Source organism: Schistosoma mansoni, chromosome 2 (assembly GCF_000237925.1).
Source record: "Schistosoma mansoni strain Puerto Rico chromosome 2, complete genome".
In the NCBI taxonomy this organism is placed as follows: domain Eukaryota; kingdom Metazoa; phylum Platyhelminthes; class Trematoda; order Strigeidida; family Schistosomatidae; genus Schistosoma; species Schistosoma mansoni.
Window position 1 is genome coordinate 23,772,418 of NC_031496.1, and position 27,334 is coordinate 23,799,751.

Here is a 27,334-nt window from a genome sequence, read left to right on the forward strand (position 1 = left end):
GCCTTTAATTAAAAAGAGTGATAAGCAAGGGTGGATGGTGGTTAGAGGGGGAGGGAGACTGGCCAGTTGCGGTCCTAACACATCGATGGGAAGATTCAAACAAACAACACTAAATGAATTTAAACTTCACCCCATCGCACAAGCAAGTGGCTATCAGAACTCAGTGGCCGAGTGGATAACGCGATGGCGTTTGAAGCGAGGGTACTGGGTCCGAGTCCCAGAGTGAACATCAACTGTGAGATGCAGGTACATCCAGCTGACGAGTCCCAAATAGGACGAAACGCGCGTCGTGGATTCCACTGCTGGCCACTATCCATCTCTGCTTACCAATATTCAATTTGTTCCTATTTTAATAAACAATCAATTAATATGAAATGATTAAGTTAAATCATAATGAATAATGAAATATTTACGTGTGAAATTTATTGCATTTTCTTAATAATGTTTATATATATTTTCTGGTTAGCGTGTTTTAGCGAGTTAGTTTTCTACTGGATGGGGTTGCTAACCTCATACTCAACTCTCCTCCTTTACCTGGGCTTGAGACCGGCAGTAACTCTAGAAGAGCTACAGGTGGACAAAAGTCAAGACAGTTCTAACACACGGAGCTGAAAATTGGAGAACTACCACAACCATCGTCAAGAGAGTACAAGTATTTTTAAACAATTGTCTACACAAAATACTCAACATTTACTAGCCGGATATTATCAGCAACAGCCTAATGTGGGAGAGGACAAACCAGCTTCCAGCTGAAGATGAAATTAGGAAAAGACGTTGGAAGTTGATAGGACATACATTAAGGAAACCACCAAAATGCATCACGAGACAGACACTAACTTGGAATCCTGAGGGGAGGCGGAAAACAGGAAGACCAAAGAACACGACTTTGCACTGTAGTCCAGTGCTACATTACCATATTAGTCATTAAATATTTTCTATTTTCTCCCAACCTTATTAATTGTCACATTGAAACGATAAGAGTTTCATCCGAGGAACAGATATTGATTCCAGTAAAATTCAAGAAACAATAAGAAATTCCCAAAGGTCTCAAAAAAGTGCTATACAGTACATCAAAATAACACGTAGTAAGCCTCAACTTTAACTCTACAATCTAAATAACTCTTAGAACAAAGTGAATCAAATGAAAGTTTGAATGAAACAATAAGGGGAGGTCAAGAGCCTGAAAAAAAAACACTTGACCAAGTCAGATTATCCAGTTATACTGAGAGATTTTAACAATCGGAACATTTTAAGCCAACCAACTATAATTAAACCTCATACTAGTCATTCGTTAGAGGTCAAAATATTTAAAAATTAGAAACGTCAAATCTGCATTTTAAAAGTATTGGAGCTAAGACTAATAGTGTGCAGTACTCTAACTTATTCTGACTTTTGAGTTGATATCCACACTTATTTCGACCATGTCAGTTATTAGCTTATTACCTTGACTGTTTTTACTCGAGTGTCTGTGCGTGTATCGTTTATTCTAATCACCACAAATCTTTGGCTTATTTTTCAATCTGGTTATAAATAGTGAATTATGCTTTATTGAATCCAGTTGGTACGATTCCTTTATCCACTTCGCTTCTCATCTTATTGTCTATCTGTGTAAACGAAGTAAATTCATCCAACCTACTTCTTAAAACCCCCGTTGCTCAAATGGGCTTATTCTAAGTGTTAAATATAGAGTCAAAATGAAGAATTATGGTCATGGTATATTCATTCATTCGTTGAAACAAGGAGTCAGATTATAGGCTACCATAGGATAATACCAGCAATCAATGAAAATAAAGGATATTTGAAAGATGAATACATGAAAATGAGGAAACAAATGAACATGTAAGACATAAATTATAGATTGACTAGCAGATGGACAAATCATCATATGCCACAACAACTCTACTTTTTTTCAAAATTGTCTTAAAATGGAATATTTTTTTTCTTAAATATCAAAGAAACTGTATTTTTATTTATTTTTAAAAACATATTGGAACATACATAGCGATTGTAAGCAAAGATGAATAGTGGCTAACAGTGGAATCCACGACGCGTGTCCCGTCCTATTTTTTGGACTCGTCAGCTGGATGAACCTGCATCTTAGAGTTGATGTTCACTCTGAGACTCGAACCCAGTACCTTTCGCTCCAAACGCCATCGCGTTATACACTCAGCTACTGAGTCCTGATAACTCCTTTTTTGTACAATGGGGCGAAGTTTAGATTCACTTAGGTATTGTTTGTTTGAATCTTCCCATTGATGTTTAGGACTGTAACTAAGATGCAGATAAATCCAGCTAACGAGTCCTAAATAGGACAAAACGCGCGTCCTGGATTCCACTACTAGCCACTATCCATCTTTGCTTATAATGCTTGTGAATTTAGGCTATATCGAGGCAATACGCACAGTATGCCAATTAGAGATTGACCAGTTGCAGTCCTAAACATCACTAAGAAAATTCAATCAAACAATACTAATTGAATACTAGTGATTGTTTGAATGCAATTCATTTGTCAAAATATACAATTGTGATCAAATTGTATCTTTAATATCAGGAGTTTTTGTGAATATTATGGTAGTTTCAATAGTTGAGATCATGAGTCAATTGAAGCTAGGTCACAATGGAAAGCCTGAAAGCACTGGACGGCCGTTTCGTCCTATTGTGGGACTCCTCAGCAGTGCGCATCCACGATCCTGCCTTACGAGAATGGAACCCAGGACCTACCAATCAAAAATCTTCGGAAGCATTGAATCATATACAAGCATTTGGATTGTTAAGTACTCAACACACAACAACAACTTTAAAAGAGTCAATAAAATTTAGGATAAAACAAAACAAATTCATTATAGTATTTTTGAACACCACTTGTCATGACTGATTAAACTACTAAAGGAAAGAATAAAAGGCTCTATTTTGGCTTATTTCTTCGATATTAACCTCCACATTGATATCTATTTAACTTTTAAGGGAAACTTTAGAACTCCATGGAACTTATTCAGGATTCGTCTCATACATGTGGTATAAACCTTAGAATTATATATGAATAAGCCTGATCTTAATGTACAGAAAAAAGTGTGTACTGCTGTAGTGTGTGCTGCTTATAAAGACAGATATAAGTAGTATGCATCAGGCACTTGAAGTAGAATTCTTACTGATAGAAGAAAAAATGAAGAGAAAGAAAGATATGGATCAATCAAAATAATAACAGGGATCAAAGAACGATGTAGTTTGTAAGGGACAATTTAAGGGAGATGTATAAAGAGTGTATTCAATGCATAGTTTTTGTACATTAACACCAGGTCTCAACTTAACCTGTCCTTTTGCGTAATCACTCATACGTTTCTAGAAGTTATTGAATCTTTTCAATTGTATCAGATTTTGATTACCGATTTCATTTATACGTAATGTAATTGAATTCATGAACCAATCAGTGTTCAAAAAACCAGTGAAAACCTGGAAACACGTGATTGCCGTTTCGTCGTAGTATGAGGCTCCTCATAAATTCCCATCCACGATCTCACACGTGGACGCTTAACCTCTAAACTACTAAGCTAGAACCAAAAAGTGTTAATGTCTAACTTCAATCAATCCATGATATCAAGTAACCATCTGTTTTAATAGTCTATTCATATGATCAATCCACACATTTTATTATTCATCACTCACTACTAATTTTGACAAGTAACAATTAGTGACTTATTTTTAAACTTACTGGATTCATTCCCTTATTCTAACATGTCTAGTTATAATAATTAATCGATGATATAGTTCTAGCTTCTAATCGGTTTACTGTGTTGCTAAATTAACCATTTGTCTAGTATAGATTCTAGACTCAATGGTCCATCGGTAGGTCCTGGGTTCGAATCTTGCGAGTGCGGGATCGTGGATGCGCACTGCTGAGGAGTTGTATAATAGGACAAAACGGCCGTCCAGTGCTTCTAGGTTTTCCATAATGGTCTAGCTTCACTTGACTCATGATTTCAACTATGAAAATATTTATAAGTGTAAAGACATTACAATGCACTTACATTTTTAATGTTTTAATGGGAATCATTCATTTTATAGGTACTAATTATCACTTAACTTCACTTTACTTATAGAAGGGAATAAACTATTTTTGGGTTTTCAAACATAGGAAAAATTCATTGCGAAAAATAAAGGAGAAAGAAATAGTATAAACTGACAAACACTATATCACTTAGTTACCCCACGGGGGGAAGCATAGGCCGCCCACCAGCACTCTCCATCCAACCCTGTCCTAGGAAACATTGTATTAAGAGATACGATAAACACTGATGTTACTATGTTTCATGTAATATGTAACATAAAGTGTTTTGTTTTCTTATTTTGTGTTCACTAATATATTGATTTTCAAATTCTTTTTAATGGTGTAATAACTTCTTTTATGATGTGTTTATGGTAAGTAAATTAGTGTAGGATTTTTGGTTGGTACTACTATTGAATAGTTTGCATAGGTCCATTTTTGAAGATAAACAATATGTAACGGTAAATAATACTGGAAAATAATCCTTTCAATAATTTTTGCAAAACAGTCCTTTCGAATCTTGCGAGGCGAGGTCGTGGATGCGCACTGCTGAGAAGTTCCACAATAGGACGAAACGGCGGTCCAGTACTTCTAGGTTTTCCCTGGTGGTCTAGCTTCAATTAAATCACGCTTTCAACTATGAAATTACTAAATCTCCACAAAAACCCCTTCTTTCAATAGATATTCAACAGATGGTACTGACTACTTCAACTTGGAAAATCTAAACTCATTGAGTTTGTAAGTATTTGCATTTTCTTTTCATGAATAATGAGAACTCCAACAATGGTATTATATATATAAGCAAAATTTGAGAGCACTGAATATCTTGTATCAGTTGTTATGTTATACCCACATAGTTTATTCTAGCTTCCGGACTAGCCAATCTATTCATTCTACTCAAGTTACATTTTGACTTTCTTGATTATTCGCTTATCAACCTTGACAGTTTTTACATTAGCGTATGTGTGTACAATTCAAATCCTATTCATCACATATCTGTAACGTATTTTTGTTCGACTATAAATAGCGACTAACGCTCGATTAAATCGAGTGGTCTCATAGGCATTCTCCACTGCGTGTCATTTCGCTTCCTTCACGTTGCCCTTCTGATTTTCTGTTCAGATTAATGAGTTTACAAAATATATGTATTCAAAAATCCATTCTCGTATTTGACTTATTTAAATCTGTTTTTTACCAATGCGGGTTAAGTCGATGATTATATACGAGATTAGTCAGGATATATATTTTGACAGCAGTCATTCAATAACGATCATTCATCCGATCTAACTGGAACCGGATAATAGGGTCAGAAAATTGCTGAACCCGTTGGCAACAACGTCCGATCTAATTGTCGTCAACATAACGGGCCACTAAAATCTACTTTCTCCTAGTTCTAGATACAGACATAATTCCTACAATTGAAAAAAAACATATGAAACTCAAAACAACAGGAAACATATATCAATGTGAGAATCCTCAATACAAATATGAAGACAATTCTACTGTACAGAACTGAAACGTGGAGAACTACTACAACCATCATCAAACATGTACAAGTATTTATATATAGTTGTCTACGTAAGATACTCAATATCCGCTGGCCGGATACTATCATCAACAGCCTACTGTGGGAGAGGACAAACCAGCTTCCAGCTGAAGAGGAAATTGGGAAAAGACGTTGGAAGTGGATTGGACATACATTAAGGAAATCACTAAACTACATCACTAACTTGGAATCCGGAAGTAAAGCGGGAAAGTGGAAGGTCAAAGAACACATTAAGTCGAGAAATAGAAGCAGATATGAAAAGGATGAATGTTAACTCGAAAGAACTGGAAAGGATTGCCCAGGACAGTGTTGGATGGAGAATGTTGGTGAGCGGCCTTTGCGCCTCGACGAGGGTTAACATGAGTAAATAGGTAAGTAACAATGAAACAAGTTTAAGAAATTTATATGTACACTAGATTCTAGTATAATAGTTGTAGCTTACAAAATTATGTATGAAATTCTGCTTGAAGAAACTAATATCAAGTCAAATGATGAGAAGGAATAATTGATGCTTGAAATGTGTGAATTTCAATCATACTTTTTAGTTTTCTATTACGGTTGATAGAAAAGGCTTTCGAGAGTAGGACATCGAAGTGTATGCATTAACTGATTATACTGTTGTACATTATTTCAGTCCTTATTCGAAACCAAAATACAATACATCCAATTATGCTTATGAATTTCTCTCTAACTTGAATATTGTTCCATATATGACTACCATAGTACGGCAAGAACAGTTCTACTTATCACTAGTTATCGAATTTGACTGGATTATATTTCATTATCAAAGACATTTAATTCAACATCTGAAAATTTCAAAGATCGTAGTGAACAATTGAAGATGAAGCGTAATAGTTATATTGTTATTAATAAAAAGTATTTCGATGATAGCTGATTAGACCTTATTTATTTATTTGAACACATAAATATTGGTACAAAGTGGCACCAGATATATATGCGCCACACAAATCTCTTTTCATTTATGTGAGGGCTGTAATACTGCCTAGGTGCCCAAACCGAAGCAGGTGGTTTTCTTAAGGGGCCACACCCAGAGCCTTTGACCTAAAGGTCTGATCCACAAGGCAGTGGAGCAACGTTAGGACCAATTGGTTCATACGCCATTTGTTCCTTCAGGATACTGGAGCCCATGTGTACCATTGGTTTTGGAATCAGGGTTTTCCAGCTCCCCTAGATGGACTCTCCGTGTCCACCAACCCGGTTATAGAGCCGGACATTCGCTTTTCGTCCTCTCATTTTTGTAAACAACACTTCAGTCACGAGAAGGCAGTGAGTAGGACTTCCCTGACAGAGGCTATATACGCGTGACCATGTAAGAACATTTCGAGAGAGGGCCATACCAGGGCATTCGGATGAGATTGATTACATTGATGTACTTTATATTCTACAAAACAAAGTTTTCATAACCTTGACTGATCTATTTCTTTATTGAAGGAAGCTATATTTATAACGACGAATATAAAACTTTATGTCTACTTCTTATTCTTATCATTATAGTAAAAGGAAAGCACTTCAATTTAATTATAATCTAAATATAATTAATGTTGAAGTAACACTTATCTTTTACTAACATTAAATTAACTCTAAAAGAAAATTCTAGAATTTAATTACATTAAAAGAAAAAAAGAAAAAAAGAAAAGTAATTTCTAAGTTGAAAAACAAAAAAAAATTTTTTTTCTATTTTAGAGGGAGGAAAAAAAAGAAAAAAAAACGAAAAAAATTAATTTTAAGTTTCGATTTTTTTAATTTTTTTGTACTTTAAAATGAATCTATTTTAGTTTCTTTTAAGTTTTCTTTTAAGAAAAAAACAAAAAAGAAAACATCAACAACTATTAATAATAAGACGAAATTATAAAAGTGTACGGGGTATGATTGCTTGAACAAAAATAGCATTGTATCATTTTATTCATTGTTTAGTGGAGTTCAACCAAGTATGTTGTGAGATAGTAACTCTATGAAGTTAGTGATTAAGACCATTTTGATGCTGCTCTAATGGTCCCATCCATCTCCAACATGTTGTCCTAATTTCCTCTTCAGCTGGAAGATGGTTTGTCCTCTCCCATAAAATGCTGTTGCTGATAGTATCCGGTCAGTGAATGTTGAATATTTTGCGTAGACGACTATTTATAAATACTTGTAACTTCATGACGATGATTGTAGTAGTTCTCCTTTTTTCATCTTCGTGAGGTAGGACTGTGTTGACCTTCATATTGAAGATTCTCACTTTGAAGTTAGTTGACAGTTGTTTTGAGTTCCATATGTTGCTGATCAGGTAGGTACGTGAATGTTTCCACACCTTCCAGAGTTTCTTCATCAAGTGTGATTGGGTTGGTGTTCTCTGTGTTGTGTTTTAGGATCTTGGGTTTTCCTTTGTTTATGGTGAGTCCTACTGATGCAGAGGCTGTTGCGACACTAGTTGTCTTGATCTGCATTTGTTGGTATGTATGGGATAGAAAGACTAGGTCATCTGTGAAGTCTAAATCGTCTAATTTGTTCTGAGATGTCCATTGCGTTCCGTGCTTCCCTTCAGATGTCGAAGTCTTCATAATCCAATCAATCACCAGAAAAAAGAGGGAGAGGGAGAATAGACAGCCTTGTCTGACTCCCGTCCTAACTGGAAATGCTTCTGTCACCTGTCCGCCATGCACGACTTTGCAGTAGAGGAGTCCCATACCAGGACGAAACGACCATACAGAGCATCCAGGCTTTCCATGGTGGTTTAGCTTTAATTGATTCATGAACTCAGCTATTAAATCAATATTTCTTTAGCGCAATCAAAGTAATCTACTTGATGATGTGAGCACCATTTAAAGCATTAGGGTAATGATTAAAATACTTAAACACTGTTCAACCAAATTGTTTACTTGAGTCTTCCTATTGATGTTTAGGACTGAATTTGATCAATCACTTATTAGTATATGTACATCCTGTGCGGACTGCTTTGATGCTGTCTTAAGTCACAAGCGGTGATGGATGGTGGTTAGCAATGGAATCCAAAACGCGCGGACGGTGCTGAGTTTGAGTCCCAGAGTGAACATTAACTGTGGGATTCAGGTACATCTAGTCGACGAGTCCCAAATGGGGCAAAATGCGAGTCCTGGATTCCAATGCTAGCAACCATCCATCTTTGCATATATTGTTCAACCAACTTCGGTATAGGAATTTGGATAATGTCATAACTAACTTTCATACAAACAATATAACCGATGATCAAACATGCAAATTTAAACATTTAAAATGAGTTACATAACTTGACTAGTTATGATTAAACACAAATCGAAGATGTATAACAATATAGAAAGTGATGGGATCAATTGTCCAATAATGAAATTAAATTTAGTTCATCTATGATGTGAATAATATATAGTCAAACCTAATACACTTTAGTATTCATTGTATTCCTATGGCGTTTGTTATATATAAGTGGAGGATTTTGAACTGTTTCTACATAAGAAAATTTTTAATTTCTTTACAATTTAAGAGACTATTACCTGGTCCCCAGTTTAAAACCATAAAAGACAAATATGAGGGTTAAATTTGTAGATGATTAGACCTCGTTACATGTTTATCTGTCATTGATATGACTGAGAAGATTAATGAAATTCTAAGAGCAAATTGCTATTGAAACACACTTTGATGTCTTGAGCTCGCCTATTAGAGAGCAGTGATTTATCGATCGGAAGAAATGACACACGGAAACCGTACGAGCAGTCAAGAGTACTTATCAGTCCTGCTTTCTGCCTAGCCCAGCCAGTTAAGTTCAGAAAAGCCTCTGAGGTATGAATGATCATATTTCAAACATACTGAGTTTATATACCAAACAAACTGACCACATTCTGCCATAAAATAGAAAATAACATTTGCGCAAGATTTAGCCAAATGTGGTTGTGAATAGGAGGGACAGTAATTAGTAGACTGGGTGTAATTCATGAATGATAAATCGTATAATAATAGTCTATTGGTGAAAATGAAGCTTATAATAAGGGGGGAAATGAATATGAATAATTTGGTTATCTAGCGATTATACTAAAAAAATATATATGCATAATATCGGTCCATAAATGGTTTTCAAAAGTTACAATTCATAGTTCTTTTCGGGATAAAACACCCTTTCATAGGAACATAGAAACATGGTGAAGCCTAGTAGGCCCTTCTGAAGAAGAGTGCTACATCGAAGCACGGCACAATTACCAGGGCGGGATAGTTGTTTTTGCATTGCTTACGCAGAACCATTACATAACACTCACACTCGTTTTTTTTTTAAATTTTTGACCAGACTCATTTTTTACCATTCTTTTGAATCCTCAATAGTTATGCGATGACGTTTTGTAGCATTCGCATTCGTTTGCGGGTATATGTAGAGTGATTGATTAGGCCGATCTCCTCCACCCACATTACTGCTCATGTTAGTACATAGGATGGTTGCCATGATCCAGAAGGCACGACGAGGACTTGTGAGTCGGATTCATGAGGTAACAAACAGACGTCAACAAGAAACAAGTTTTAAATGCTTAATTTAACTAAAAATTCTCTAAAATTTAATTAATTTTAACGTATACTACAAACGGTTTTTTTTTATATTCCACAAAAAAAGATAAAACAATCAGACTTCAGCTGTAATTGATCTTTACAAAATTCATATTTACTTAGAAATATGTTTATTGCAATGACAAAATAATGACATGGACTCATATTACTGAATCTGCATTAAGTAATATATATATGTGAAAAGTTTATTCTAAATTTTCAATGAATAGTTCAGCAATGTAGCTGTAATCATGAGTCAATTGAAGCTAGACCACCATGGAAAACATGGAAGCACTGGATGGCTGTTTCGTTCGGTTGTGGGACTCCTCACCAGTGCGCATCTACGATCCCCCCTCGCGAGATTCGAACCCAGGACCTATCAGTCTCGCATGCCAGCGCTTAACCACTAGACCACTGAGCCAGCTGGCATCCAACGGTGTTAATGTCTAACTTCAACCAATCCACGAAATCGAGCAACCGTTCACCAATATCTTCAGTGAGTTGACGTGGTTGAACTCCACTGGTTACTGCTTCTCACTAGAACTCCAGGAAATACCTCTTGGGAGATATCAACTCACTGAAGACATTGGTGAATGGTTGCTCAAACTTGGATTGATTGAACTTAGACATTAACGCCGTTTGATGCCGGTTCAGTTTAGCTCCGAGTTAGTGTAACACTTAAAGAACGGAAAACTTTATAAAAATCTCAATAATTGAACTTTAAGTACATCTAGCGTTTCGCTCGACAATCTGATCCAAGCTTTTTCAGGAAAGTTTAATCAAATATCAACATTACTGAATATAAGTAAACACATGATTTTTCGGTTAACTGTTCAAACCCTACATTTATGAGCAAATCTAGTTAATATTAGTTGAAGAGATGGAATACAACTAGTTGTCCTATAAAAACTGATAATTTATCATATACATAAGCGAGCAATATTGTTTTCAATTCGATCCTAATCAGGCGTTACTCTAATATACAGTATCATATACACGCAGATACGAAATTGTTAAGTCAATCAAGGCTATCAATCAGAGCTAATTCTAATGAACAAAACTGATTATGTCGATAAAATAAACTCAATTTTGAATGATCCGACTAAATTTTCATACATGAACGACTTTAAGGATATAAATATGAAAACAGAGAAACTACTGACTGATTCGCTCAAAGAATTGAAAAATAGAGGAGTATTTACTTTAATCACTATCGATTCAATTAAGGCAACTGGATCGTACATACTACGTTTTTATGGTGTACCCAAAGTCAGTACTTCTCTGTCCAGTTTTAGGTGTTTATAGTTACCTATACCATATGTCCTGGGTTCGAATCTCGCGAGGTGGGATTGTGTATGCGTACTGCTAAGGAGTCCCACAATAGGAAGAAACGGCCGTTCAGTGCTTCCAGGTTTTTCATGATGGTTTAGCTTCAATTGGCTCAGTATTTCAACTATGGAAATACTGAAATCTCCACAAAACCCCTTCTGCAACTACTTTAGTTGAAACACTTTATTTATGAAATTAATAAACGTGAAAAAACTATCTGATTTCTGATAAACATGCTACAACTAATAACTTAATACTTTTATGCAACTGATTATGTTTTCTCATGAATTTCATTACACCACTTTGTGAAGTAGCAAAGCAAGGACCGCATTCCTACAATTGAAGAACATATGGAACTCAAAACAACAATATTTTCGGATCTTCAAACCTATAAATGGCTAAGCAAATAGGCATACGTGACTAGTTTTGGAAATGTAGGAGGTGTGACTCCTACTTAGAGGTTTAAAGTAACGCATTTATCTCCAGCAATAAATTTTCTAGGTAGTGGGTGATCAATCGCTGTCCTCAACATTATTGGGAAGATTCAAACAACCAGTACAAAAATGAATTAAAATCTCACCTCAATGAACAAGATAGTAGCCATCTGGACTCAGTAGCTAAGTAGATAACATGATAGTGTTTGAAACGAACGATACTGGGTTCGAGTCCCAGAGCGAACATCAAATCTGAGATGTGGGTACATCCAGATGATGAGTCCCGAATGGAACGAAACGTGCGTCTTGGATTTCATCGCTGGTCACGATCCATCTCTGCTTATAACCTTTATAACTTGATGTAACACCGAGACAGTCCTCACTGGGTACACATGTGCTAATAAGAGCCTGATCAATTTCAGTCCTAAACATCAATGGAAAGTTTCAACCAACTAATGTCTAAGAAATAAGTGAGTTATGTTGGAAATGTAGAACATTTGGCTCCTACCTAGCTGTCTAGAGATAATATATTAACTATGAGGCTTAAATGTTCTGGTTAGTAGTTATACACTGACCAAGAGCCTCATACTAGAACAAGCCAATATCCTGTGATCTCTGGTCTTCATTTTATGCTTGACTAACATTATTTGTGATGTCACTTATGGTCAGATTTACATAAACCTCATACACTAAGATAGCTTTTTTCTAGTAAATTCTCCCTCATAATATTGAATGAAACAGGTTTGAAATCTGGAAAAAAGACCAACATTCATGATATCACTACTGAATATGGTGGGAACAGTAGTATTTAAAATGAAAGCATTTATTTCTATAAGCATAATTTTGTAATGTTTTAACATTTTCTTATCTCTAGTAGTATGTAATGATGCATGAACTAGTTTCACTTAACAGGTGAATACCGAAAAATTCAATTGGCATTCAAGCTAGTCATGTAGAGTTATTATAAATGTTACTTCAGCGTATCGGAAAAAAGTATTTCCTCACTACTGTTATTCATAACAACTATTCCACGAACTAAGGATTAGTAGTATTAGTATAGGGGTTTGTTGAGACGATATATGTTCATACTTTAAATAACGGACTAATCTTGGCTAGGACGTCATTGAAAGCCACTGTGCACTGGATAGCTATTCCATTTTAGTGTGGAACTCCTCAGAAGCGAGTGTTTGCAACCTCGCCACGGTAAATCGAACTGCAAACCTTCACTCTCATGATTGGATACTAATCCCTTAAACCACTGAACTAGCATTCAGTGGTGTACATGTCTAACTTCAATCAATTCATATATTTCGTGACTATCCTCCATCGCCTACTGTGGATAACTATCTCAAATTCGAAATAGTTGTATTTCAGTTATCACAACTTCTCACTTGAACTATTGATCTAACTATGATAAGTTCATGATTGAAACTATGAAGATTATAGTACTGGGTCATTTGGTAACATAATAAAATTAAGTCTCCTGAAATGTAATGATCTATTTTACATCACCGTCTGAATTTCGAAATCCTGAATATCAATACTATCGAGCATGACTTGTTACGTATGAGCTCCGTTACGCTATTTTAAGCTAACTTCAATAAAAGAAGACATCTACGATAGAAATACTTGTTATTCTGCTAATGATACTCTAACAAAGCTTTTAACTATTAAAAAAGCAGTGTGGGAATAGATGTTTTATAAAAGCTCCAATAGATGGTGACAACTAAAAATACACGCAAATAATTTGAAGGTATTCTCAAGAGTCAGCCATTAAGCATACAACTCTAGTGCAACAAATTCAACTCGATGAGTACAGTCTCAAGTTTAAAATGAGGTTTATATAAGTCCCTTTGGTACTGATTCTAACTTATTTTCGGAGAATATTTTATGGATCAGCATTATCTGAGAAACTAGTTTCTTTAATAATTTGGATGATTTAGTGTTGTAAATGCTATGCAATTTAAATATAGTCTTCACCACCAACTGACTTTACCAACAAAAGTACTGATCAAAACAGAAGCTCAACATAGATATTTCGTCTTATTTTGTATACATTCAACAATGTTTATCTGTGTCTTTACTTAGGATCAAACCTGACAATTTGAGATATTGTACTGTGATTGACACCATTCACTAGTTGAATACATATTCACTGATTTCTTTTTATTGTGTTACCCTCAAAGAACTACTCAACTTTTTCGGCTTAATTGTAGTTTAAAGTATAGGACAACACTGGTGAAGTATTCCATTTGGTTGAGTTAAACCTATTAAGCACTTCTTATTTATCTCACTCACTTATATTTATCATAAAAATTACTATCAGATTCTATATTGACGCTGACAACAGTGTGCACATACCTATGGACTTAAGTTCCATTCGATATAAGATCGACTGCTTTCCTTAATGACTACATAGTACTTCATCTGACACTATTTCATAATTGGAAATAAATGAAAGTAATAAATAGTCCTGTAATCGCTTATCCAATGAAAATCTTGTTTCCAATACAAACTAGTGCATTCATTATAATAACTGTAAGGAAATTACATAAAATGTAGTATCACTGAGAAATAAGAAACTACATTACACCCAAGACATTCTCTGGACCTTTGATCTACAGGTCACGGAAATAGAAAATCGACATTAGATGCCTGTGTGACAAGTATGAATATCAATATGAGATGGACGTTGAAAATTTTATTGAATGATTTAGATGGTATTTTGAAAAATGAGCGTTAAATTCTAACTTAATGATATTACAGTAACATGCCAGACAAGAGACGTGATTCTCATGTCTTTCATATATGATATGAGCATGTATGCACATCTATGAGGAGTTTTTTACTAGGCTGAAATAACTACCTAGTGCTAACTATTTTTCAGTAGCACTCTAAATATTATCGAATCATTGCAGTTACCGTCCAAAAATAAACTTCACTTAACAAATAATTGAGTCAAACAGTCAATCTTCTAATTACTATGAAAAACATAGATCTCTGTATTATCAGAATGGGGATTTATGGGGTTTGTAATAGTTTTCTAATAGTGGAAGTCATGAGTCGATCTACACCACCATTGAAAGCCTGAAAAACTTGGACGGCCATTTCGTCCTAGTAAGAGACTCCTCATCAGGGTGTACCCATGATCCCACACATGGGACTCGAACACAGGGCCTTGGTTCTCACGCTTGAACGCTTAATCTTCAGACCACTCATCTGATATCCAACGATGGTAATGTCTAACTTCAATCGATCCATGATCATGAGCAACCCTTCATCCATTGTTCCATACTAGGACAAAACGACCGTCAAGTACTTCCAGTTTTTCAATGGTGATTTAGCTTAGATCAGCTTGTGAATCCAACTACTAAAAATATCTACGTTAATCAAGTTACTGACACTGATCCCTTTTTTCTTCAGTCATTATATTTCAATTTAAATGTTCCCGTTGTTTGGTTAAAGTATTTCCATATTTAGTAATCAATACTTATCAGAATTAGAGTAATTTCTCTTTGGAAGGATCAGACTATCATGTGTATAATAATCTTTAAATTAAAAAACCTATTTTTATTAACTTTATTCAATATTATGTTTTTGGTACAATATAGAATTCTCAACAAGTCTCCGTTTTTTATTTCTTGGTCGATCCTGATGATAAATATTGAGTGATCACCAGTTAGATGTTAGCAGTTCAGTGAATCGACTCCTGAATAATGTACATTCTTTTCTGTGCACACTGTCAGTAACCACAATATCTCTGATTGGGCTTTTGTGTAATTTATACAGTGAAAGGTTGTAAACGTTTCATAAACGAACCTTAATATGTTATGCGATTAATAGACATAGTGATGTATTAAAACAAACAAAATTAGATATCAGAAGAGGTTTTTGTGGATATTATAGTAATTCTAATAGTTGAGATCATGAGTCAATTGAAACTAGGTCACAATGGAAATCCTGAAAGCACTGGGCGGCCGTTTCGCCCTATTGTGGGACTTCTCAGTAGTGCGCATCCACGATCCTGCCTCGCGAGATTCGAACTCAGGACCTATCAGTCTCCACAAAGCTCCCTTCTGATAATAATCATATGCTCACTAGTGACTGACTTCAAGAGATATTTTATAGAGTTCCAGTGAGAAGCAGTGACCAGTGCAATTTAACCAAGTCTGTTGTGAGATAATAACTCACTGAAGACAATAGTGGACGGTTGCTTGATTTCGTGGATTTGTTGTAGTTACACATTAAAACCGTTGGATACCGGTCGACTCAGTGTTTTAGAGGTTAAGCGGTTGCACATGAGACTGATAGTTCCTGGGTTCGAGTCTCATGAGGCGGGATCGTGCAGAAGTCCCACAATAGGACGAAACAGCCACCCAATGTTTCCAAGTTTTCCATGATTGTCTATCTTCAATTGACTCATGATCTCAACTATTAAAATTAGATAACTTATCAAAATATCTAGATGACAGAAACAGATAGCTCAGATATTCAAGCAGGTCACCAATTTTCATATAATTTCGTTGTGATTCTATCGTAAACAATATACTACTTACTATATTTTGTCCGAAAATAAGTAGTAAACTAAAGAAAATAACTCAATTTCAACGGATATTTATTTATTTCTTATTTACTTTGTTTTATTTAAATCATTATACTTAATTAACCAATGAACTGTAAGTTATTCAATGAGGATTGTGTAAATACATTGAACTAGAAAGATAATATCATAAAACTAGATTTTTGACATTGTTTCCCCCCCCCATTTTCATAATGAAGTAAAAATCAAACAAACAAAACAAAACAAGTAATAGACAATAACCTATTTTCTGATGGAGTTTTATTCTCTGAGCTGGATGGTTTGGTCATGGAGCTTTCATCGTCCTTCGGACGAGATCATCAGTACAAACTTTGGGTAGAAGTGAAGTGTTTGAATTTCTCCACATGTGATTCACAGCTTGTCCTGTACAAGTCGATGTTGATTGGTTCTTGTTGACCTTAAATCTGACCTTAAATCCCATTGGTTTGACCAATGGGAGATACGACCAAACCATCCAGCTCAGAGAACAAAACTTCATCAAAATCACCCACCTGAGCTACAAATTTTCTCCATCATCTCAAGCTATTTTCTAATTAGTAGTCAAGTGGAGAATAATTTATACACTTTAAAAATAATCTATTTTAAAATGTACTAATATTGTTTGGAGAGAAATACCAGATCATTAATGACCGGAAGTGATTTTTTTGAAGGTCCTGATTTCAAACTGTCGTTAGATTTTATATATGTGTATGTGTCTGTGTATGTGTGAAGTGTTGAGAATTACAAGTTAGAACAAAACAACCGTCATTTTCTTCTACTTACTTACTTAATTACGCCTGTTACCACCAATCGAGCATAGGATGCAGACTAGCATTCTCTAACACACTCACTCTGTCATGCGCCGTCCTTTATAGTTCTATTCAGTTTTTGTTCATTCTTCTCATGTCTGTCTTCATTTCTCGGCGTAATGTGTTCTTTGGTCTTCTTCTCCTCCTTTGGCATTCAGGATTCCATGTGAGGGCTTGTCTTGTCACACAATTGGGTGATTTCCTCAATCTGTGTCCTATCCACTTCCAGCGCTTCTTCCTGATTTCTTCCTCCACTGGATGGAATTTGGCTGGTTCTCTCCCTCAGTAAGTTGTTGGTGATAGTGTCTGCTCAACGGATCGGAAGTATTTTGCGTAGATAACTGTTAATAAACACCTGTATCTTCTAGATGATGGCTTTCGTAGTTCTCCACATCTCCGCCAGATACAGTAGAACTCTCTTAACATTTGTATTGAAAATTCTGATCTTGGTGTTGGTTGACAGACAGTTGTTTTGAGTTTCAGATGTTCTTCTAGGTTTACATAAATTATTCGATTGATATAAAATCATTATGAAAATGAATATCAGTAGTATTTTGAGCTTCAAAATAAAAATATCAATATTGTTAATTATCAATAAACTATAAATCTTAACTTTCAAGCTTATTGCTGATGCCCTTAGTTCAAAATATGAACAAAATGAATTAAACCACTTAGTTGATTTACTTAGTATTGTTTGTTTGGATCTTCCCATTGATGTTTTTAGGACTGCAACTGGTCAGTCTCTAATTGGCATATGTGCATACTGTGCGTATTGCCTCAATATAGCCTCGATACATCCAGCTGACGAGTCCCAAATAGGACGTCGTGGATTCCACTGCTAGTCATTATCTATCTTTGCTTACCACACTTAGTTGATTTCCTAAACTTTTGATCAATTAAGGGAAGAGAACATTTTCAGAATAAGTAATTGAATTGTTACAATATATGATTACGTAAAGCATTAGCGAAAGTTTGGTCAATTAATAGACTTTAGAGAAATTATGCTTTATCCTTAGATTACTGATAACCCCTGAGTATGTGTGTATTGGCTTAGCTTTGTTAATCAATCACTATTATATTCGTTAGTATTTAAATCCACAGATGGCAATAAGAGTCGGTGACTATAGCTTATTAGCGAATAGTACAGATAACAAAGTTACAAGCATATCGAGAGAATTTGGAGCAGAGAGGCTAATGTGTATGTGCTAAGAATATAGAGGTGAATGTATAGTCAAATAGAATCGAGAAGCAGCTAGGCAAGGTAAAGGCGATTAACAGGATTTGAGTATATATATACATGAGAAAGAGAATCACTTATCGAGCGACATTTAAGCGATTAGCATTTAAGCTGGAGAAAGATATGTGAGTAGGCTGCCACATATGATCAAGCATACACAATTATACAGACATGACAGTGATCATAATAATACAAAGAAATAGACGAATTGTTACTGTCCGAATAACATTGTCTGTCAAATAAGTTAACAAAAGGACTTGAGAAAAACTAACTTTGATCAAAATCAGTCGTATGAGTGTTGCTGTAACCATTCCTATTCTATTTCATTCCACTTAAACTTTGTGATCATGAAATTCAAATGGTTAAAGTAAATCAATAGCAAAACCCTACTTGAGCCAGGTTAGTTAAGAATCGTCATTAAATCTTAACTTAATCAAAGCATTGATGTTTGTTCTTCAGTTTAAGATCCTTTCAATTGATTTCATTATAAAATTATCATTGTTCTTATTAGTGATGTGATTAATGAATAAAGGAATGAGATTATGTTAATCCTGTTAAATATTCTTCATTTTGCAATTCATTCTTCAAAATCACTACTAGTTATCATTATGTTTGATCATCAACTATCAATTCATTCTTACTTACTTACGTTTGTTACCCCTCTCGAAGGAGCATAGGCCGTCCACCAGCATTCTCTATCCAGCCCTGTCTTGGCCAATCATTTCCAGTTCTTTCCAGTTAACATTCATCCTGTTCATGTCTGCTTCTGTTTCCCGACGTAATGTGTACTTCGGCCTTCCTCTTTTCCGCTTCACTCCAAATAAGGGATTGCTTCGTGATGCACATTGGTGATTTCCTTAATGTATGTCCAATCCACTTCCAACGTCTTTTCCTAATTTCCTCTTCAGCTGGAAGATGGTTTGTCCTCTCCCATGAAACACTGTTGCTGATAGTATCCGGTCAGTGAATGTTGATTATTTTGCGTAGACAACTATTTATAAATACTTGTACCTTCTTGATGATGGACGTAGTAGTTCTCCAATTTTCAGCTCCGTGCAGAAGGGCTGACTATCTTGACGTTCATATTGAAGATTCTTACTTTGAAGTTAATTGAGAGTTGTTTTGAGTTCTATATGTTCTTCAATTGTAGAAATGCTGTCCTTGCTTTGCCAATCCTCGCCTTTATAACTGCATCAGATCCTCCTTGTTTATCAATGATGCTTCTCAGATACGTGAATGTCCCCACATCTTCCAAAGTTTCACCATCAAGTGTGATTGGGTTGGTGTTCTCCATGTTGTATTTGAGAATCTTGTTTTTTCCTTTGTGTGTGTTGAGGCCTATTGATTCAGAGGCTGCTGCTACACTTGCTGTCTTCGTCTGTATTTGTTCATATCAATTCATTCAATGATTATATTTAGTTGTTGCTTCATATATTACACTATTCTTTACTAATCCTAGTCTTAATATGTACACATTTATTCACTTACTTACTTACTTACTTACGCCTGTTACTCCCAATGGAGCATAGGCCACCGACCAGCTTTCTCCAACCGTCCTGGGCCTTCTTTTCTAGTTCTTTCCAGTTCTTGTTCATTCTTCTCATGTCTGTCTCTATTTCTCGGCGTAATGTGTTCTTTGGTCTTCCTCTTCTCCTTCGACCTTCAGGATTCCATGTGAGGGCTTGTCTTGTGACACAATTGGGTGATTTCCTCAAAGTGTGCCCAATCCACTTCCAGCGCTTCTTCCTGATTTCTTCCTCCACTGGATGGAATCTGGTTTGTTGTCTCCCACAGTAACTTGTTGCTGATAGTGTCTGGCCATCGGATCCGAAGTATCTTGCGTAGACAGCTGTTAATAAACACTTGTATCTTCTGGATAATGACTTTCGTAGTTCTCCACGTCTCTGCTCCATACAGAAGAACTGTCTTGACATTTGTATGAAAAATTCTAACCTTGTGTGGGGTGACAATGTTTATGAGCTCCAGATGTTCCTCAGTTGTAGGTATGCTGCTCTTGCTTTGCCGATCTGCGCCCTCACATCTGCATCTGATCCACCATGTTCATCAATGATGCTGCCCAGATATGTAAAGATTTCCACATCCTCCAAAGCTTCTCCGTCAAGTGTAATTGGATTGGTGCTTAATGTATTGTATCGGAGAGTCTTGCTTTTCCCTTTGTTTATATTGAGACCTACTGCTGCTGAGGCTGCTGCTACACTGGTCGTTTTCTCCTGCATTTGTTGTTGCGTTTGTGATAGAAGAGCCAGATCATCCGTGAAGTCTAAATCGTCAAGCTGCATCCTGCCTGTCCACTGTATCTCGTGCATTCCTCCAGATGTTGACGTCTTCATAATCCAGTCGATGACCAGGAGAAAGAGAAAGGGTGAGAGTAGGCAACCTTGCCTAACACCGGTCTTTACTTGAAACGAGTCAGTGAGTTGTCCTCCGTGGACGATTTGGCAGTTTAGTCCATCATAGGAGTTCCGTATGATGTTGACTATCTTCTCAGGCACGCCGTAGTGTCGAAGAAGCTTCCATAGTGTCATCCTGTCCACGCTATCAAATGCCTTCTCGTAGTCGATGAAGTTGATGTACAGTGATGAATTCCATTCGATTGATTGTTCCACAATGATACGTAGAGTTGCGATTTGATCTGTGCACGATCTATCCTTACGAAATCCAGCTTGTTGATCTCGAAGTTGGGTGTCCACGGAATCCTTCATCCTGTTTAACAATACTCGGTTGAAGACTTTTCCTGGTATTGAGAGAACAGTGATGCCCCTGTAGTTGTCGCACTTGCTCAGATCGCCTTTCTTTGGTATCTTGATGAGAAGTCCTTCTTTCCAGTCTGTTGGTACATGTTCTTCGTCCCAAATCTTACTGAAGAGGATGTGGAGTATCTTGGCAGTTGCTGTTACATTTGCTTTCAGTGCCTCTGCCGGGATGTTGTCTGGTCCCGCTGCTTTGCCACTCTTGATTTGTCTAATGGCCATGCTGATCTCTTCAATTGTTGGTGGGCCAATATCGACTGGGAGGTCTGTGGGTGCTGCTTCGATGTTGGGTGGGTTCAGTGGAGCTGGTCGATTCAAGAGTTCCTTGAAGTGTTCTACCCACCTGTTTCGTTGTTCTTCAATATCGTTGATTACTTTGCCTTCCTTGCTTTTCACTGGTCTTTCTGGTTGACGGTAATTTCCAGCAAGTTTCTTTGTTGTATCATACAGTTGTCTCATGTTTCCCTCTCTTGCAGCCTTTTCCGCTGTCATCGCCAAATCTTCCACATATTTACGTTTGTCGGTCCTGATGCTCCTCTTCACTTGCTTGTTTGTCTCTGTGTATTCGGCTTGTGCCTTGGCTTTTTCTGCTCTTGTTCGGCTGATATTGATTGCTACCTTCTTGTTCCTCCTTGCTTCAATTTTATCCAGTGTACCAACAGTGATCCATTCCTTGTGATGGTGCTTCTTTTGGCCCAGAACCTCTTGACATGTTGAAACGATTGCCTCCTTGATACCTTTCCAGCTGCTCTCTATGGTAGTCCCCTCTCCATTGAGTAGATCATGAAAGGCCTGGAACCTGTTGCTGAGGGCTATGTTGAATTTGTTGAGTTTGTCAGCATCTCGAAGAAAGGCCGTATTAAACTTTTGTGATGTTGTCCGCCCCGTTGTCCAGTGCTTCTTGAGTTTTAGTTTCATCTTGGCGACCAGCAAATGATGATCGGATGCTATATCAGCTCCTCTTCTAGTTCTCACATCCTCCATCGTCCTCCTGAACTTTTTGTTGATGCAGACATGGTCGATTTGATTTTGTGTAGTGTGATCCGGTGAAATCCAAGTGGCTTTGTGTATGTTTTTGTGTGGGAATATGGTGCCACCTATGACCAGTTTATTGAAGGCACATAGGTTTGCAAATCTCTCACCGTTTTTGTTCCTTCCTCCCAGTCCATGTTGTCCCATGACGTCTTCGTATCCAGTGTTGTCCTTTCCAACCTTGGCATTGAAATCTCCCATTAGAATGGTCAGGTCCTTGGTTGGGCACTTCTCGAAGATTGACTGCAGCCTATCGTAGAATTGGTTTTTAGCGTCTTCATCGTAGTCGTTGGTCGGCGCATAGCATTGGATGATGTTCATTGTAATGCCCTCTCTCTTTGTTTTGAAGGAGGCTTTGATGATCCTCGGTCCATGAGATTCCCATCCTATAAGTGCATTTTGTGCTTTTCTAGACAGCATCAGTGCCACTCCTTGTGTATGTGGGGCATTTTCTTCTTCATGACCGGAGTATAACAGAAGTTCCCCTGAAGACAGTCGTTGTTGTCCAACCTGCGTCCAATGTGTTTCACTGATTCCAAGCACTTCCAGGTTGTATTTCCTCATTTCCGCAGAAATTTGGAAGACTCTGCCGGTCTCCCACATTGTTCGGACATTCCATGTACCTATAAAAATTGTCGCTCTGGTTGTAAGAAGGTGCATCGGCCTCATGACTTCCGAAGGAACTCGGCTTTCATCATGAGACGTCATTTTTCCTTCTACTCCCAGGGCAGAGTTTGAATGGTTTGAATGATTTTTTCTGGTTAGCGTTTTTTTAGCGAGTTGATTTTCTACGGGATGGGGTCGCTAACCCCATGCCCAACCCTCCTCCTTTGTGTGGGCTTGGGACCGGCAGTAACCCCCAGAGGAGCTACAGGCGGAGTTACATTTATTCACAAATATAATTAAATCTTTAGGTTTAATTGTGTATAACATATTATTAATACGAATGTTAAACGCTCGCGCGCGGGACTGGTAGGTCCTGGGTTCGAATCCCGCGAAACGGAATCGTGGATACTCACTGCCGAGAAGTCCCACAATAGAACGAAACGACCGTTCCAGTACTTCCAGGTTTTCCATGGCGGTCTAGCTTCAATTGATTCATGATCTTATTATATCATTAGAATGTTAAAAGAAAACTTTTATATTTAAATAAACATAGAAATAAACTGAAAAACAAAACTGTTGATTTGTTCAAATATGAATTTGGTCGTCATATGATTTAACAAAATTAGATTAGTGGAATATTTTAGTTACTTACTATATTAGACAAAACAATATGAATAAACCGTAATAAAATCAAATCTCATCTCATTGGTTATCTAGTGACCTTCATATATTCAATTTAGTCATTTCATAAATAAATTATAATAAGAAGAAGAAATAGAAAAAGAAGAAGAAGGAGAAGAGGAAGAGGAAGAGGAAGAGGGAGAAGAAGAAGAGGAAGAAGAAGAAGAGGAAGAAGAAGAAGAGGAAGAAGAAGAAGAAGAAGAGGAAGAAGAAGAAGAGGAAGAAGAAGAAGAGGAAGAAGGAGAAGAAGAAGAAGAAGAAGAAGATGAAAAAGGAGAAGAGGAAGAAGAAGGAGAAGAAGAAGAGGAAGAACTGATGGTAGACCAAAAATTATATTAACCAAAAATAGTCATAAAGTTATTACGTCCAAAGAGTTAATGTAGCAATAAACAACTTATAAGTTCTTAAAACAAATAAAAGTTTAAGAACGTTACTTAAATTGGCTGGATGTTGAGTGTTCCGTTGCGCTTGGTCCCAAAAAATCCACAATTATAGATAATTAGTAATTCAAATAAGATAGATATGGTTCCAGTAAGTTTGTCAAACGTAGAATGTAATGGGAATGTCACAATAGTCTATAAATATAGATGATAGTCAATTAATAGTTCAGTTATCATATACACAGGCATAATAGAACGACGTTTATGTGTATTAGAGTGTATTTATTTGTGAACAGTTAACAATGTCATGTTATGTTGAATTCAAAAAAACGACAGGAAGTTAGTAAGTGTTCAATGTCATACACTTAATCAACAAGTACAATCGTTTTAGTGATAAATATACAGAATAAGGAAGTGAACAACATAAATGCAAAAGCTATCAAAAATTCGAAGGGGTTTTTTGTGGATATTTCAATATTTTCATAGTTGAAATCATGAGTCAATTGAAGCTAAACCATCATGGAAAACCTGAAAGCAATGGACGGATGTTTCGTCTTATTATGGGACCCTTCAACAGTGCGCTGAGGATATACAAAATAGGTTTTTTAAGCTTATCTTCACAAATTTAATTGATTAATTTGTTTAGAAATGAGAGTTTCACTTCTGTGCTACACTTTTAGTCCATTGGTCAATGGTTGAATGAATTGTTAGATTAGGAAAAATTTATAGAAACTATGCAGATAACGAATAGTTCTGATATTATTAAGATAATTTTAAGACTATCAATGATGAAATCGGAGCCGTTACTATCAGATGTCAGAAGCCTGATTTCTGTGTCCAAAAGAAGATCGTTATTAATTTTTAAGCAGAGATGGATAGTGGCTAGCAGTGGAATCCACGACGCGCGTTTCGACCTATTTGGTACTCGTCAGCTGGATGTACCAGCATCTCAGTGTTGATGTTCACTCTGGGACTCGAACCCAGTACCCTCGCTTCAAACGCCATCGCGTTATCCAGTTGCAGTCCTAACACATCGATGGGAAGATTTAAACAAGCAATACTAAATGAAGTTATTAATTTTTGTTTGCTTCAGTGACAAATATTCCTTCGCTGGATCTAAAATTTGTTTTATTTTTTTAACTCTTTCTTGAGTTTATTACGTCATTGAGTTTTATTTCAACTATCTTCTAAATTAGTAATCTTATTTTATTAACTGAGCTTTACTCATTCCTATCAACGTTTACTCATTATGTAATCACTTGTTTCTGACCGTTTGAATTGTTGTCACAATCAATGTTGTAAAATGTTATTTTACATAAGGTATTTAGTCTGTCTAATTTATTTACACCATTGCTATACTATACTACTGTGTCTTCAACATAACTTATAACTTAACTCTTTCATGTAATTAATTTAGACCCATTACAGGTTGTAAGCAGCTGACGAGAACCAAACGAAATAAAATGAATTCATTCTATTCTGCTAGAATATTTATTCTTACTTACTTATACCTGTTACTCCCAATGGAGCATAGGCCACCGACCAGCATTCTCCAACATACTCACTCTGTTCTGAGCCTCCCTTTCTAGTTCTATCCCATTGTTGTTCATTCTTCTCATGTCTGTCTCTATTTCTCGGTATAATATGTTCTTTGGTCTTCCTCTTCTCCTTTGACCTTCAGGATTCCATGTGAGGTCTTGTCTTTTGACGCAGTTTAGTGATTTCCCCAATATGTGTTTTAGTCACTTCCAGCGCTTCTTCCTGATTTCTTCCTCTATTGGAATTTAATTTATTCTCTCCTACAGTAGCTTGTTGCTGATAGTGTCTGATTAATGGATCTGAAGTATCTTGCATAGATAACTGTTAATAAATATCTGTATCTTCTGGATGATGTCTTTCGTGGTTTTCTCTTTAAAATGATAAGAATAATTGTGTTTATGAAAACCGGAACAATTAGTGTAAAGGTTTTAATAGTCTGATTTCATTAAACAATAAAACTGATAAACCTATCAAATCATTTTAGAAATCACAAATAACACACATATAAAGTATTTTACACAAAATAGGTATCAATTAAGTTCATTTAAAAATTTAAATAATTTTACAATTATGGATTCGTTGGTCATCGACAAGCTAGTTGGTTAAGACATAACTTGGCAATATAGAATAAATTATCAGTGAGATCACCTAGATAATCTGATTATTTTATCTTCTAATCTGACATATTCTTTACTCATCAAATAATTTCTGCTAATTTAATCCTGAAAGTCAAAGGAGAAGAGGAAGACCAAAGAACACATTACGCCGAGAAATAGAGACAGACATAAGAAGAATGAACAAGAACTGGATAGAACTAGAAAAGAAGGCCCAGGACAGAGTGGGTTGGAGAAAGCTGGTCGGTGGCCTATGCTCCATTGGGAGTAACAGTCGAAAGTAAGTAAGTAATTTAATTGTTCAGTTACCTTTGATACTTGATCAATTTAATTTTTTCTTATCTTTACAACATTCCACTTTGTGCTAAATAACTATTATCAAACAGTATTCTGTTTGTAATGAAAGATGGATAGTGGCTAGCAGTAGAATCCAGGGAGTGCGTTTCAATCGATTTTAACTGGATTTCACTGCTAACCACTACCCATCTTTGCTTATAATGTTTGTGAATTTAAGCTATATCGAGGCAGTATGCACAGTATGCACATATGACAATAAGAGACTGATCAATTACAATCCCAAACATCAATGGGAAGATCCAAACAAACAATACCAATTGAATTTAAGTAATATATCTGTTTTAACAATAATCATTTTCAAACTACCTAATCTTATCAATGACTAGTAGTTTTTAAATTATTGTGTGTGTTAAAAGACCTGTGATAACATCAACCGATAGAATTATTATTTCCTAGAATTGATGATCTTGTCATTATTTGTAAGCTAATAACAAGTGATAATGTTTAGTCAAGAAAACTTATTCAGCGGTAAGTTCATTTTAAATTTTTCCAATCAATTTAGATATTGGTCAAAATCTTGTATTTATAGAGATTAGCTGATTGTTTTCATAAAGTGATAACCTATATTCTATTGGATTATTTAATAATCTAAAGAATTTTACTCCAGCTGTTAATATTTCAGTTTTTGTCGACATTTTCTTGTTTTACCGTGTTTATAGAGTTCTATCACTGTAATGAAATGATAGTTAGTCCGTTGAGCTGTAGGTATTCAAGTTTTTTTGGGTTGGTGGACACGGAGGGTCTACATAGGGGAGTTGGCAAGCCCTGATTCCAGACCAATGGTGCACACGGGCTCCAGGATCCAAAAGGAAAAATGGAGTACGAACCCATTG